Source organism: Odocoileus virginianus, chromosome 25, assembly GCF_023699985.2.
Source record: "Odocoileus virginianus isolate 20LAN1187 ecotype Illinois chromosome 25, Ovbor_1.2, whole genome shotgun sequence".
In the NCBI taxonomy this organism is placed as follows: domain Eukaryota; kingdom Metazoa; phylum Chordata; class Mammalia; order Artiodactyla; family Cervidae; genus Odocoileus; species Odocoileus virginianus.
Window position 1 is genome coordinate 33,136,001 of NC_069698.1, and position 15,656 is coordinate 33,151,656.

The following is a 15,656-nucleotide window of genomic DNA, read 5'->3' on the forward strand; positions in this document are numbered from 1 at the left end:
TCTGTGAGTCTAACATGGTGGTCCTGAGATTAAGATCCGCTTAAACTTGAAGGATAGAATTAAAAGTATCAGAATGGTGCCATTCCTAATTAACATTTAAAAATTCCTTTCTAACTAACACCATAAAAATTCCATATCTAATACCCTGCCAAATTTAAAGGTCTGCTATTTTGCATATGTTCTTCTACATGCAGTTATTTCTCCCTAGAAATCACAATATCAGTTATTTTTGATGTTTATTTGTGTTGATGGTGATGTTCAATCCATGAGGTTCTCATGGATTGCCCAATTCAGCAAATATTGAATTAATGGTTAATATGTATTGGGCAGTGAGTAGGCAATAGAGAATACCACCACCACTATGACCTCTTCCTCCACAAAATGACAAAATAACAAATAGTCCTTGATCTAGGGAGCTTAGAGTATGTCTGGTACATAATAGTTCAGCAAATATTTGTTTGATGATTGAATGAATGTACTGAAGGAGATATTTAGACTATAATATTGTGTGTGCTTAGTCACTCAGTCATGTCTGAACTTTGCAACCCCATTGACAGTACTGTAGCTCGCCAGGCTTCTCTGCCCATGGCAATTCTCTAGGCAAGAATACTGGAGTGGGTTGCCAAGCCCTCCTCCATGGGATCTTCCCAACCCAGATATTGAATCCAGCCCTCCCACATCACAGGCAGGTTCTTTACCATCTGAGCCACCAGGGAAACCATAATATTGTAAATCTGTGTGTGTGTGTGTATATATGTTGTTGTCGTTAAGTAATTCAGGCATATCCAGCTCTTTGCAACCCCATGGACTGCAAGACATCAGTCTTCCCTGTCCTTCACCATCTCCCAGAGTTTGCTCAAACTCATGTCCACTGAGTCGCTGATGCCATCCAACTATCTCGTCCTCTGTTGTCCCTTTCTCCTGCCTTCAAATGTTCCCAGCATCAGGGTCGTTTCTAATGAGTCAACTCTTCTCATTGGATGGCCAAAGTACTGGAGCTTCAGCTTCAGCATCAGTCCTTCCATTGAATATTCAGGGTTAATTTCCTTTAGGATTAACTGGTTTGATCTCCTTGTAATCCAAGGGACTCTCAAGAGTCTTCTCCAACACCACACTTCACAAGCATCAATTCTTTGGTGCTCAGCTTTCTTTATGGTCCAACTCTCACATCCATATGTAATACGTAACTACTGGAAAAGCTATAGCTTTGACTATACAGAAATTTGTTGGCAAAGCAATGTCTCTGTTTTTTAATATGCTGCCTAGTTTTGTCATAGCTTTTCTTCCAAGGAGCAAGTGTCTTTAATTTCTTGGCTGCAGTCACCATCTGCAGTGCTTTTGGAGCCCAAGAAAATAAAGTCTGTCACTCTTTCCATTGTTTTCCCATCTATTTGCCATGGAATGATTGGGACTTGATGCCATGATCTTAGATTTTGAATGTTGAGTTTTAAGCAAACTTTTTCACTCTCCTCTTTCACCTTCATCAAGAATTTCTTTAGTTCCTCTTCACTTACTGTCAGAAGGGTGGTGTCATCTGCATATCTGAGGCTATTGACATTTCTCCCGGCAATCTTGATTCCAGCTTGGGCTTCATCCAGCCCACCATTTCGCATAATGTACTTTGCATAGAAGTTATATAAGCAGGGTGACAATATACAACCTTGATGTACTCCTTTCCCAATTTGGAGCCAGTCCACTGTTACATGTCCTGTTCTAACTGTTGTTTCTTGACCTGCATACTGATTTCTCAAGAGTCAAGTAAGGTGGTCTGGTATTCCCATGTCTTTCAGAACTTTCCAGTTTATTGTGATCCACACAGTCAAAGGCATTGGTGTAGTCAATAAAGCAGATAGATGGTTTTCTGGAATTCTCTTTGCTTTTTCCATGATCCAGGGGATGTTTGCAATTTAATCTCTGGTTCTTCTGTCTTTTCTAATTCCAGTTTGAACATCTGGACATTTTTAGCCTTACTTTGCTAACTTGGACTTTTACAATCCTGCGGCCACTGCTCAGTTTTCCGAATTTGCTGGTATATTGAGTATAGCACCTTAACAGCATCATCTTTTAGGACTTGAAACAGCTCAGCTGGATTTCTGTCACCTCCACTAGCTTTGTTTGTAGGGATGTTTTCTAAGGCCCATTTACTTGTACTGCAGGATGTCTGACTCTAGGTGAGTGATCACACCATAGTGGTTATCTGGGTCATTGAGATCTTGTTTTATATAGTTCTTCTGTGTATTCTTGCCACCCCTTCTTAATATCTTGTTTGTCTGTTAGGTCCTTACTGTTTTTTCCTTTATTGTGCCCATCTTTGCATGAAATATTCTCTAATTTTCTTGAAGAGATCTCTAGTCTTTCCCATTCTATTGTTGTCCTCTATTTCTCTTTATTTTTCATTTAGGAAGGCTTTTTTATCTCTCCTTGCTGCCTTTTGAAACTCTGCATTCAGATGGGTATTTCTTTCCTTTTCTCCTTTGCCTTTCACTTCTTTTCTCAGCTATTTGTAAGACCTCTTCAGAAAACCATTTTGCATTTTTACATTTCTTTTTCTTGGTGATGGTTTTGATCATGGCCTTCTGTACAATGTTATGAACCTCCATCCATAGTTCTTCAGGTACTCTGTCTATCAGATCTAATCCCTTGAATTTTTTTTTTTTTTTTTCACTTCCACTGTATAATCATAAGGGATTTGGTTTAGGTCATGCCTGAGTGGCTTAGTGGTTTTCTGTATTTTCTCAAGTCTGAATTTGCAATAATACATACATATATTTACACATAAATATAAATATATGTACACATACATATTGTCCCGAAGAAAGAAGGGAAAACCACTAGGCCAATATATATGTATAATAAATGTATAGCTTTGCAGAGGCGTAGGAAAAGCTTGAGGAATCATGGCAATGTTTAGAGAGGAGTTGACCTTTGAGCTGAGTGTGTGTGTTCTCAGTTGCTTCAGTTATGTCTGACTCTTTGTGCCCCTGTGGACTGTAGCCCTCCAGGCCACTTGGTCCATGGGATTCTCCAAGAAAGAATACCAGAGTGGACTCTCCTCCAGGGGCTCTTCCTGACCCAGGGATCAAACCCCAGTTTCTTATGGCTCCTGAATTGGCAGGCGGGTTCTTTAACCACTAGCACCACCTGGGAAGCCCTTTTGAGCTGAGTCATAATCCACAAATAAGATTTCTAAAGCACTTTTCCCTACAGAGGTGGCATGTCAGTTTATGGGATGTTTGGGGTTGTTGAAATATGTATTATGAGGAAAAGCCGTAGGTTATAGGATGTGAGGCTAGAAAGATGGCTAGAGCAAATTTGCCAAGATTTTTTAATGCCAGCCTAAGTAGTTAGAACTTCACTCTCTTAATGAAGGGTAGCATTTTGTTTGTGTAAGAAAAGGAACGGGATGAGCAGGTTGTTTTTCTGACTTCTGGTTCTTTGGCATGCCCAGAGGATCTGGATTAAACATTTTGAGGGATTCTCCAACTTTTTCACTCATGCTTCAGCAACCAAAGTCACTCCTTTCCTTTTAAAGTAATTTACCTTCTATAAATAATTTTGATGTTTAAACTACAGAATTGAACACATTGATTAGGTCTTTTCTAATGATACATCCCCTTTCAACTTTCTGGAGATTCTGACATGTCTTCCATCACTTCAGCCACACCTATCCTCCCATTTTCTTAGACTCACGAATATACCATATGCACCCAAGTGCTGTTCATATCCTAACACACATCCTTAAGGGAAATAATTATTGCCAATTTTATAAACAATAAAAATAATAATATGGAAATCCAGCAAGCATTAACAAATATCTGGTTCAGATCTTGGGTTTGCACTGGCTAGTTGTGACTTGACCAAGATACTTAAACTCTCTGTAGCTAGGTTTTGGGGGATAATGTTTCCTTCTTTCCTAGGGTTGTTTAGAGGACTAAAATACTTGATATAAAATATAACTTGACATATAATAAGAGGTTCATAAATTGCTGTTGATATCAGCGTTGTCATCATATAGTTGAGGAAGTTGGTATAATGTGTGTCCATCTCCTATGATGCCTTCCTTCTGAACCAATGAGTGATGGTCTTTCTTTTTTGGAACACCTTTGAGTCCTTTTCAATCTCTCCCACAGAGAATACACATTCTTCTCTTTGCCAATACCTGTACTTCAATAGGAATCAATCCCTGAACCTAAGAACACATTCAAATTACCTCACATTAAAACACGCTTCTTGCTCTAACCAATCGCCATTTTTATTCTTTTTTATTTCTTATGCTTTTCTGTTCTTAAAATGGGAACTTTTCTTTCTCTATCTGCTTTCCGCCCATGCATTCATTCAAGGATTTTTTTTCCAAAGGTGCCTCTTTTTTGCTAACAGTTTAAGGATTATCAGGTCATTTCATTATCTCAGCACACTCCCCAATTTAAAAAAAAAAATGTCCTTTTTATTAATGCTGCTGAAGTAGCATTAGGCATAAATTAAATCTAAAAAGTGCTTTAGGAGTGAAGTCACTGGAAAATGTAAGTTTTTTTTGATACGAGGCTAAATTTAACAATGATCCAGGATTTCAAAAATCAAAGTAAGAGTAAGACAAAAGCAAAACAGTTTTGTGATAGATTTATCATTGATTTTATTGAAGTGCCAAGGTAAATTGGATTTGAAATAAAATGAGTAATATCAATAGTATGTAAAATATGAGATATTAAGACACTGTTTTCATCATTTTGTAGAAGTAGTTTTTTTCCTCCACCTTTTTGATAAAACTAAGCACTCTAGAACATCTTGAATAAATGCAAGAAGGTGGATTACCATTATTAATTCATCTGAACTGAACTTTTAATACTCTAATTTTGGCCAGTGAAAGTGTTTTATTTATCTGAGCTTTCAAAAATAAACAGCATTCCAGAATATGTAGACCCAAGGCACTTTGGTCTTATATTGCTGTGAATACCAAAATTCCTTCTCTTTTCTGTCTTTTTCAGGACACTTAAATCATTTGAAACAGAACTATGAGACTGTATATGAGCTATTGATGATGACGGTGTGCATGTGTATGTGTTTAAGTCACTTCAGTTGTGTCCAACTCTTTGTGACCCATGGACTGTTGCCCGCTAAGCTCCTCTGTCCACAGGATTCTCCAGGCAAGAATACTGAAGTGGGTTGCCATGACCTCCTCCAGGAGACCCTCTCAACCCATGGATCAAACCCACATCTCCCGTGTCTCCTGCATTGGCAGGCGGTTCTTTACCACTTGGTCTTCCCTCATAGCTCAGGTGGTAAAGAATCCGCCTGCAATGCAGGAGACCCCAGTTTGATTCCTGGGTCAGGAAGATCCGCTGGTGAAGGGATAGGCTACCCACTCCAGTATTCTTGGGCTTCCCCTGTAGTTCAGCTGGTAAAAGAAACTGCCTTCAAAGCGGGAGACCTGGGTTCGAGCGCTGGGTTGGGAAGATCCCCTGGAGAAGGGAAAGGCTGCCCACTCCAGTATTCTGGCCTGGAGAATTCCGTGGACTGTATAGTCCATGGGGTCACAATGAGTCTGACACGACTGAGTGACTTTCACTTCACTTCACTCTTTACCACCAGCACCACCTGGAGAGCCCTAATGCTGGCCAAAGTGGGCAGCCTGGATAATAGGTAACATCTACCCAAACCGGGAAAACCTCATTACCTTCAAGAGGATGAAACTGTGAAAGGAGGAACAAACTGAATAAAACAGCTTGTTTGGTAGGACCTTTTTAGACTTGCATTACCTTTCCTCTGGAAAGATGTTGCAGATAAATAAAATCAGGTCTTACTGAATAATAAGTATAATATATGCAATTTATTTTCATTACAAAGGGTTTTTATTGTATCTGAAGAATTCCACAGAGGGCCATTAAAAATCCATTATAGTGTTTTTAGTTAGTGACCTGCTCTGCTTCCCAAAGCATGGTCATTTTATGCAGTATTAGACTTATGTGCATTTCTGTTTCTTGCCTGGCCCTGATTCTGAATACTTATAAGTAATTACTTGAGAGAGTTTTTGTTGCCTTGTTGGCCATTTCTTAAAGGTACAATATAATTTATTTGACCAAAATAAATATAATAATGCTCTTTAGGAAAATTTCTCTTACATAAAAACTCAATTTAAACTTGAATGAAAGGTAATTTTTATTTGCAGTAATTGAAAGAAATGTACATTTCCAAAAGGAAAGGCTTCATTGTTGAGTATTAATAATTTAGTTTGATAGCAACATTAGCAATTATCTCTAGGAAAATAAGTTCTGTTTGCCGTGCTCAGGAGGTTTCATCGGCTTTCCAAGATATCCCCATTCTTCCACTTGAAATTCATGGTCTGTCTCTCAACTTACATTTTTACTTATTTTACATGTAATTATTTTTTCCACATAAGCCCTTCTTCCATCGAGATTTATCTTTCCACTTCTGTGTATTTTCATCCATATGTGGGAATTTTCATCTATACTTGTATTTTACTTTTCTGTAAACACATTTTACTCTCTCTAAACACCTTTTCTGTTGCTTTAGTTTTTCTCCTGTCCTAAAGTTCTCTTAAATTCCTTCCTTCTCTATAAAACCTTGTGTGGATGTGGCTGTCTTTTTCTTCCCAATAAGATTGTGTCTCTGCTGTCTTAAACTAATACATCTTTGGGTAAAGCAGAGAGGGAGCATACATTTGTTGAATGACCATGTTTTTCCACAGATTTTGCTAGGTGTCCTATATTATATGTCTCAATTAATTCACATAGCACTCAGGGAATGAGGAACTATTTTGTCTCTTGTACAAGTAAAGAAACTGGGCATAATGAATTTAAGCAACATTCCCAAATTCCCTCTGGTAAAAAGCAACAGAGCATACATTTAAATCTTTTTCTCTTTTGCATCAAAATCTGTTCCTGCATTAAGATTTCTTTCCCTATATGTGTGACTATTTCATTTTCCCATCTTTCTGACAGCAAGGACTGTATAATGAGCATGTTTTATCTGTTAGGTAGCTGTCACATAGCTGACCACATAATGGGCCTCAAATCTGCATTTAAGTTCTTGTATAACTCAGTTGTCTTTTACAGTGTTTTTCTTACACTACTCATTTTAAATGTATAAATTTATAATTGGAAATGATATATTTTTCCCTGTAAGCAAAAAATAACTCATATGAATAATGAAGGCTCTTTCAAAAAATCTGGCTATAGCATTTTCAAGTTGGTCATAAACATAGAAAAGTTTCTCATGTTTCTTGAGTTTAATTTTTATTTAATATATTTTAGTCTGTGCATGGCAGATAATATTTCTTAGTTTATACAGTTTTGTGTTCTCCTCAGACCTACTTTTCTCAGATCATTGAATCTTCATTGAGGACAAAAAATGTCTTTGAAAAAGTACTTAAAGAGGCTTTTTTAAGAGGGAGCGTATATATGTATACCTATGGCTGATTCTTGTTGATGTTTGACAGAAAACAAAAATCTGTAAAGCAATTATCCTTCAATTAAAATGTAAATAAATTTAAAAAACTAAAAATAAAAAGGGATGTATTTGAATCAGTTCTATTGCGGTGGTTGAACCAAGAGCCTATTATACAGAGGGAACTAAGTCAGAAAGAGAAAGATAAATATTGTATACTAGCAAATTTATATGGAATCTAGAAAGATGGTATCAACGATCTTACATGCAGAACAGGAGAGGAGATACAGACATAAAGAACAGACTTTTGGATTCAGTAGGAGAAGGAGAGGGTGTGATGATTTGAGAGAATAGCATTTAAACATATCAGTTCAGTTCAGTTCAGTTCAGCTGCTCAGTTGTGTCTCACTCTTTGCGACCCCATGGACTACAGAACGCCAGGCTTCCCTGTTCATCACCAACTCCCAGAGCTTACTCAAATTCATGTCCATTGAGTCGGTGATGCTATCAAACCATCTCATCCTCTGTTGTCCGCTTCTCCTTCCACCCTCAATCTTTTTCCCAGCATCAAGCTCTTTTCCAATGAGTCAGTTCTTCTTATCAGGTGGCAAAAGTATTGGAATTTCAGCTTCAGAATTAGTCCTTCTAATGAATATTCAGAACTGTTTTCCTTAGGGTGAACTGGTTGGATCTCCTTGCTGTCCAAGGAACTCTCAACACCCTTCTCCAACACCACAGTTCAAAAGCATCACTTCTTTGGCACTCAGCTTTCTTTGTAGTCCAGCTTTCACATCCATACATGACTACTGGAAAAACCATAGCTTTGACTACATGGACCTTTATTGGCAAAGTAATGTCTCTGCTTTTTAATATGCTGTCTAGTTTGGTCATAACTTTTCTTCCAAGGATCTAGCATCTTTTAATTTCATGGCTGCAGGTCACCATCTGCAGTGATTTTGGAGCTCAGAAAAATAAAGTCTGCCACTGTTTCCACTGTTTCCCCATCTATTTGCCATGAAGTGATGGGACCAGATGTCATGATCTTAGTTTTCTGAATGTTGAGCTTTAAGACAACTTTTTCACTCTCCTCTTTCACTTTCATCAAAAGGCTCTTTAGTTCTTCTTTGCTTTCTGCCATAAGGGTGCTGTCATCTGCATATCTGAGGTTATTGATATTTCTCCCAGCAGTCTTGACCCCAGCTTGTGCTTCATCCAGTCCAGCTTTTCTCATGATGTTCTCTGCATATAAATTAAATAAACGGTGGGACAATATACAGCTTTGACATACTCCTTTCCTGATTTGGAACCAGTCTGTTCCATGTCCAGTTCTAACTGTTGCTTCTTGACCTGCATACAGATTTCTCAGGAGGTAGATCATATGGTCTGGTATTCCCATCTCTTGAAGAATTTTCCACAGTTTATTGTGATCCACATAGTCAAAGGCTTTGGCATAGTCTATAAAGCAGATGTAGATGTTTTTCCGGAACACTCTTGCTTTTTTTGATGATCCAGTGGATGTCGGCAATTTGATGTCTGGTTCCTCTGCCTTTTCTAAATCCAGCTTGAACATCTGGAAGTTCATGGTTCACGTACTGTTTTTTGAAGCCTGGCTTGGAGAATTTTGAGCATTACTTTGCTAGCATGTGAGATAAATGCAATGGTGTGGTAGTTTGAGAATTCTTTGGCATTGCCTTTCTTTGGTTTGGAATGAAAACTGACCTTTCCCAGTCCTGTTCATGAAAAAAAAAGTACTTAAAAAAGGCATATCTAACTTTGAACTAAACTTAGGTGTGAATTTAAATGTGCTTAAGAAAGTCAGTGTTTAGTACTTTGCCTTGAATTTGGTATCTTAAAAAGGCAGTTCAGTTTTTTTTCTAAATTTAAATTCAATAGTATGTTTGAAGATATTTTCCAGGCCCAGTGTGTTCTTGGGTAGAGGGAGCAAATGACAATAAAGTCTTTACTGAACTCATACATATCGAGGTGACCTGTGAATGACTGACAAGCAACTCAGAAGCTGCTCTGTAAATATTACCCATCTATTGTTTATCATTTAGTCTAAGCCAAGCTCCTTAATAACTAAAAAAGAAGCTTTAGGTGATTGGATACTGTTTCTTCACAGATTAGCCTAAATCTCTTCCTTGTAACATGTATTCTAAGACAAACAGAAGCCATATAATACTTCTTAGGCTAAATGAAAAATTTTATATAGGTTCTTTTGTCACCCATTTCATATTAATTATGTAGATGAAGGTGTGACCTGTCGGAAATTAAAACAGAAAATAGGCTTGGTTCTTGGTCTAGTGGGATTTGCACTATGACAAGGGAAACAAGACTCTGGCTTAAACAAACCAAGATACATTTAAAACATCTCAAGATACAACTGGTGAGAGAGGTGTAGATGAGTTCAGTAGAGATGGCCAAGATCTAGGATGGTCAGGGTAATTGTTTCCAAGGAGGTACAATTTGAGAGGAGCCTTCAAAGAGGGGCAGGATTTTTGTTAGTTGGAAACCAGATGATAGCAGTTAGAGTCAGTAGGAAATTGAAAGTCAAATTTCCGAAGTCCCTTAGAATGATGAAAATGAAAGCTTTGTTCGAATAACAAATTTTTATTTATTTTTTCTTACCTTGCATCTATCACTGACCACTGGTTTTGATTAGTGCATGTTACCATGTTTTATATCTCTGCTCTTTTATCATTTGTATAATATAAACTTTGAATTCTTGGACACAAGCAATCCATTCCCTTGAGGGTCTGATCACTTGAGGGGACCCAGTGATCTTAGCTGATAGATGGTTGATCACTTTGCACCCTATAGAACACCATCCTATCAAGCTATATCCTAATAGCATCAAAACCTGTAATTTCTGGAGAAGCTAAACTAGGAGTGTTATAGCTTACTTCTACATATTCTCCAGCTGTGCATGAACAGCTTGACTTCTCATCTATTTCATGGTGAAATAGAAGTATTTTCAGACATTCTTTTTTCCCTTTGAACTACCAAGATCTTGTGCTGCTTCTTTATTGGTCATTTCCTGAGTGTTGGAGGATTTGATTATCCTAAATCACTTTTTGTCGTACCAGCACATCACTATAATGGTCTGAGGCCCCTCGTTTAATTATTGATAAGGATTGCCTTGAGAGGAGTCAAAGAAGAGACCAGATTGAAACAGGAATCTGTCAGGTTCCCTGTTGCATGTTTTTAATCCACACGCCCACATAACTACATCCAACAGAGGTGACCTGAATTTTCTCCTTTGATGTTGCATGCCATGAATTCCCATAGCAGGTCAGGAACAAAGAGGGCATTTTAAGCTTTTTTCTAACATTGCCCCAGCAGATACTGACTGAGTCCCAGGAACCTGCTCCTGATGTTAGAATCATAAACATCAGTAGGACTGAGATGCTTGCAGAGTGACTTTGATTTCTCTTGGATAGTCAAAACACAGCATGTGTGATATTTTTACAAACTATGGTTCACAAAGCACATAGTTCTAGAGCATTTTGTTTTTATCATGTTTGTGTCAGTGGAAATAGTTGTGCTTCCTGATGTCTTACAGAGATGGCCTTTTTGGTAATTTTAGGCTACTTTCCCAAGGATCCTGCATGGTGTCTGACCCTTATTCCTGAGGAAATAAGTAGGACTTGGACTGACCTGTTGTGGATAATGTACTTTCTCTAAGAATGGCAGAAGTAAAAACATCAGACTAGGATGCTCTCCAGAAATAATAATGGGGAATCGCATCCTGTTTTGTAAACTCTTTGTACTTTGCTCTCAATGTGTTTGGTGGGAATATAATTTTTAAAGGGCCATTACTACTCTGAAAGATATAATTTTGCATTAAGTTTGTTTTAGGGTTAAGGAAGTTGAAGATACATTAAGGAAGAGAAATAAGACATTATTAACAGTTTATGAAATTGGCATAGGTACACCTATAGAAAGTTTTTGAATGGATATTAATTTTAAATTGACAAGTTGATGTTTCTTCTCTCCAGCAGTTTTATTTAAACTGCCTGTGATGATATGAAGATGAGAATGAATATCAATTCTTAACCAGTGCCTCTCTTGAAGAAAATATTCTGGAAATCAGATAGAAATAATACAAATAATTTTAGGAATGCATATTCCCTTTGTAAAAATAAACTATTTTCTTTATCAAGTTTGCTCTACAGATTCCTTCAAGAACTATATTTACTATCAAATGTAATAGTTTAGAAACATTTCTTTGTTTCTAATATTTCATTTCTTTATAAAGAGCAGAATGTTTTACTACAGCCTACATTCATACATTAATTCATTCCTTTAATAAAGTTATATTAGTAATATAATTACTTTGTGGAAATATGTTAAAGAGAATACAGAACATGTGCCTATTTGATTTGACTCGTTATAATTCTAAACAAAGGAAAGAGGTAAGGTGTATGGAGACAGTAACTTGGAAACTTACATTCCCATATGTAAAATATATAACCAATGGGAATTTGCTGTAAGGCTCAGGAAACCCAAAGGGGCTCTTTATCAACCTAGAGGGGTGCGATGGGGAGGGAGATGGGAGGGAGCTTCAAAAGGGAGGGGATATATGTATACCTATGGCTGATTCATGTTGAGGTTTGACTGAAAACAACAAAATTCTGTAAAGCAATTATCCTTCAATTAAAAATAAAATATTTCTTTTAAAAATAAATTTTTTATCAAATAAATATATGCACACATATTTAAAATGCAAATAAGTTTAAAGTTAAAAAGAAATCTAAAGAAACAAACCATTTGGCAGCAATGCAGGAAGGAAGTCACTTTTAACTTCTTTACATTTATTTTACTTCTCTATTTTTTAAATAATGTGCATAGGCCTGCTCATGATCTTCAGCTTAGATCTTGTTGTTTGATTTTTACTGCAAAAGTTGAAAAATTTAAGCCTTCTGAAAACTCTGTAATTTTTTGCTCTATTCTTAACAAAATTATAGCTACATCACCATTTTAGTTTAAATCCAGATCTGAGTTTTTAAGTATGAAGACTATACAAGTAGTGTTTAATTTTGAGACTAGAGATTTGATATGTTTATATTCCTTTCACTGTAGGATTTTTGTTTTCCCTTGAATTAATAAGTGCTTGATTTACTTTTCTTTTTCCTCCATCTGCCTTCCTCATTCCCTCTCTCCCTTTCTTGTTTTGCTGTCTGTCTCAAAACTTCAAAATCTTTATAAAACACTTCTGTCTTCAATTTTTTATGTAGGTAAGTTGGTTAGATCATCTATGGCATTAAAAAACAATTTCTTTAAAAACTGTAATCCTTCCTGGGCCCTCTGTCCTCCCAGTTTATCTTGTCTAGTTGTTCTCTAAAGCAGTGTGTAAAATGTGTCATCCAGAGGCTTTTCTGACTGTCATCCGGGAAATTTGCTCCCATTTTATTATGTTGCAACCTCTTCTTTCTAGAAATTATATCCTCCTTTTTCTGGGTTTTTTTTTTCCCCCCTTTCTGAGTGCTTATGTTCTGGTAATGTTTTCGAAGGGATTCTACAGGTAATAAATATTTTACAAGCTTGTATGTTGAGAAATATCTTTATTCTACCTGATGCTTGCTTGAATCTTTGGGAATAGAATGATAGGCCTAAAATAACTTTTACTCAGAATTTTAAAAGCATTTTTTAAAAATTACCTTCCAGTTTCTTATGTTATTGAGAAGACCAATGTCATTTTGATCCTGATGTTTTATGTATCACCTACTTTCTCACTAATAAAATTTTGAGATATCCTCTTTATTTCTGGTGTTACAGATTCTATCAGGATGTGTTTAATGTAGGTTTCTCTTCATTCCTTGTCTTGGGACACTTGATAGATCTTTTTAGTCACAAGATTGATGCTACCAATTATGAGAAATTTCCTTGTTTTATATCCCTGATCATTTTTTCAGTAACATTTTTTTTTCTCATCTCCATTTCTTTTTTAAATTTGATTAGTTCATCAGTCTGCTTATTTATTTCGTTTTGGCAGTGCTGGGACTTTGTTGCCAAGCGGGTTTTTGCCTAGTTGAAGTGAATGGGGTCTACTCTGTCCTTGTGGTGTGCAAGTGTCTCATTGCAGCGGCTTCTCTTGTTGTGGAGCGTGGGTTGTAGGGCACACAGACTTCAGTAATCATGACACATGGGGTCAGCAGCTGTGGCTCCTGGGTTTAGGGCACACGGGTTAGTTGCTCCTTGGCATGTGGGATCTTCCTGGATCAGGGGTCAAACCCATTTCTCCCGTATTGGCAGGTGGATTCTTTATCACTGAGTCACCAGGGCAGACTGAATCACCATTTCCTGAATTAGCATTTGTCAGTATTATCTCCATTGACAATCAACTTTTCAAAAGTCTTTTCTCTATTAATTTTTCTTTCTCAGTTTATTATTTATTATCCTTTAACATTTTTAGTAAATGTTACTTGTGATGTTTATGGGCTAAATTAGTAATTTTATGCTTTATTCATTGCTTGCTTCTTATATGTTTTATTGTGTCTTGTTTTACTTCACAAGGGCAATATCTTCCCTCATATCTGTGGATGTTATTCATTATTCCTTTGAAATTGTATTCTTCTCACTGCAGATTCACTATCTTGAGTTCCTTCATTCCTTTCACTTGTTTCCTAATTTTTCCTTGATGGATTCCCAGCGATGGTTCTTGACTTCCAACCTTATTTTTGAAAGTGGTGCTGAAAATCTAATTGGAATTCTGTGCACAGGAGTGATTTCTGTCAGGAGTAGACTTCATTTTTGATCCACTGGGTTGGCAGTTGACCTTTTTGGTGGGCAAGACAACACCTGACTATCTGTATTGGAGGTTATTTTTCTTTTGCAAGTTATTTACTCAAGAGAAAAATTCTTACTGTTTTTTTTTTTTTAAGTATATAAACCTCCTGGGACTTAGCTGGGGAAGGTTGAAGTTTCACAGTTCCCTGTGTACTTAGACTTTCATATAACCTATAACCTTTTGCATTTTGGTACCAAAGCTCCTTGCTGCCTTTTGTATTATAGTTTAGGGCCAATCCAGTTCAGTTTCTCCAGACACCATTTACTTCCTTTATAAATGAAAAGTTAATCCTCTAATTCCTTTATAGTGACTGTGTGATCATAGATAGGTGCCTAAATGTTCCTCTTACCATTTTTCAAATAGTTTGTCTCTTTTCAACTCGTAGCCTCAACCCCACCTTTGACAATACCTGTATATTCCAATGTCTGAGCTTTTCCTGAAAATTATTGTGTAGGTATGTTTGTTATTTGTTATCATTTGCCGTTTGTCTTTAATTTACTCTTGTTAAATATAATTCCATTATTACACCCACTTTCTACCTTTATATATTGTGATTTAGAGCTATAAGAGTCCCTAGTTTTAGCAAATATTTGGGCTTGTGTGGTAGACTGGTAATGGCTTCCAAAATATATGTCCATATCTTTATTCCCAGAATCTGTGAATGTTACCTTATTGGAGAAAGAGCCTTTACAGATGTAATTAAGTTAAGGACATGGAGATGAGAAGACTATCTTGGATTATCAATATAGGCCCTAACTGCATCACAACGGTTCTTATAAGGAGGCAAAGGGAGATTTAATACACAACAGAGAAGGCAATATGAAGATACAGGCAGAGACTGGAGTGATATGACAATAAGACAGGAAATGCCAAGAAATAGAGAAGTCATCAAAAGCTAGAAGAAGCATGGAAGGGATTCTTCTGCAGAACCTGCAAAGAGAACATGGTTCTACCAAAAAGATTGATTTCAGCCCATGAAACTGATGCTGATCTTCTGGCATTCAGAACCGTAAGGAAATAAATGTGTTTTAAGCCACTAAGTTTGTAAGAATGTGTTACAGCAGCTACAAGAAACAAACACAGTTTGTATTAGAGTTTCTTTCTCTCCTTCATGCTTTGTGATGATTACTGAAGAAGAAAGATGTAGGAAGATATTTATTTTACCTTCTTGAAATGGGCATACTTTAATTCTTAAGATAGTTTTATTTCTCATAATTCTACCCCTGCCGTAAGAAGTACCCTTTCTTTCAGAAGCACTGGAGCTTTCTCAGATATAGAATTTTAAGAGTGTTTTCATGTATTCCTCTCCTCTTATTACGTAGTGGAAAAAAAGAAAACAAATGAGTTGATGTGCTCAGTTGTGTCTGACTCTTTGCAAAGCCATGGACCGTAGCCTGCCAAGCTCTTCTGCCCATGGGATTGTCCCGACAAGAATACTTGAGTGGTTTGCAATTTCTTCCTCCTG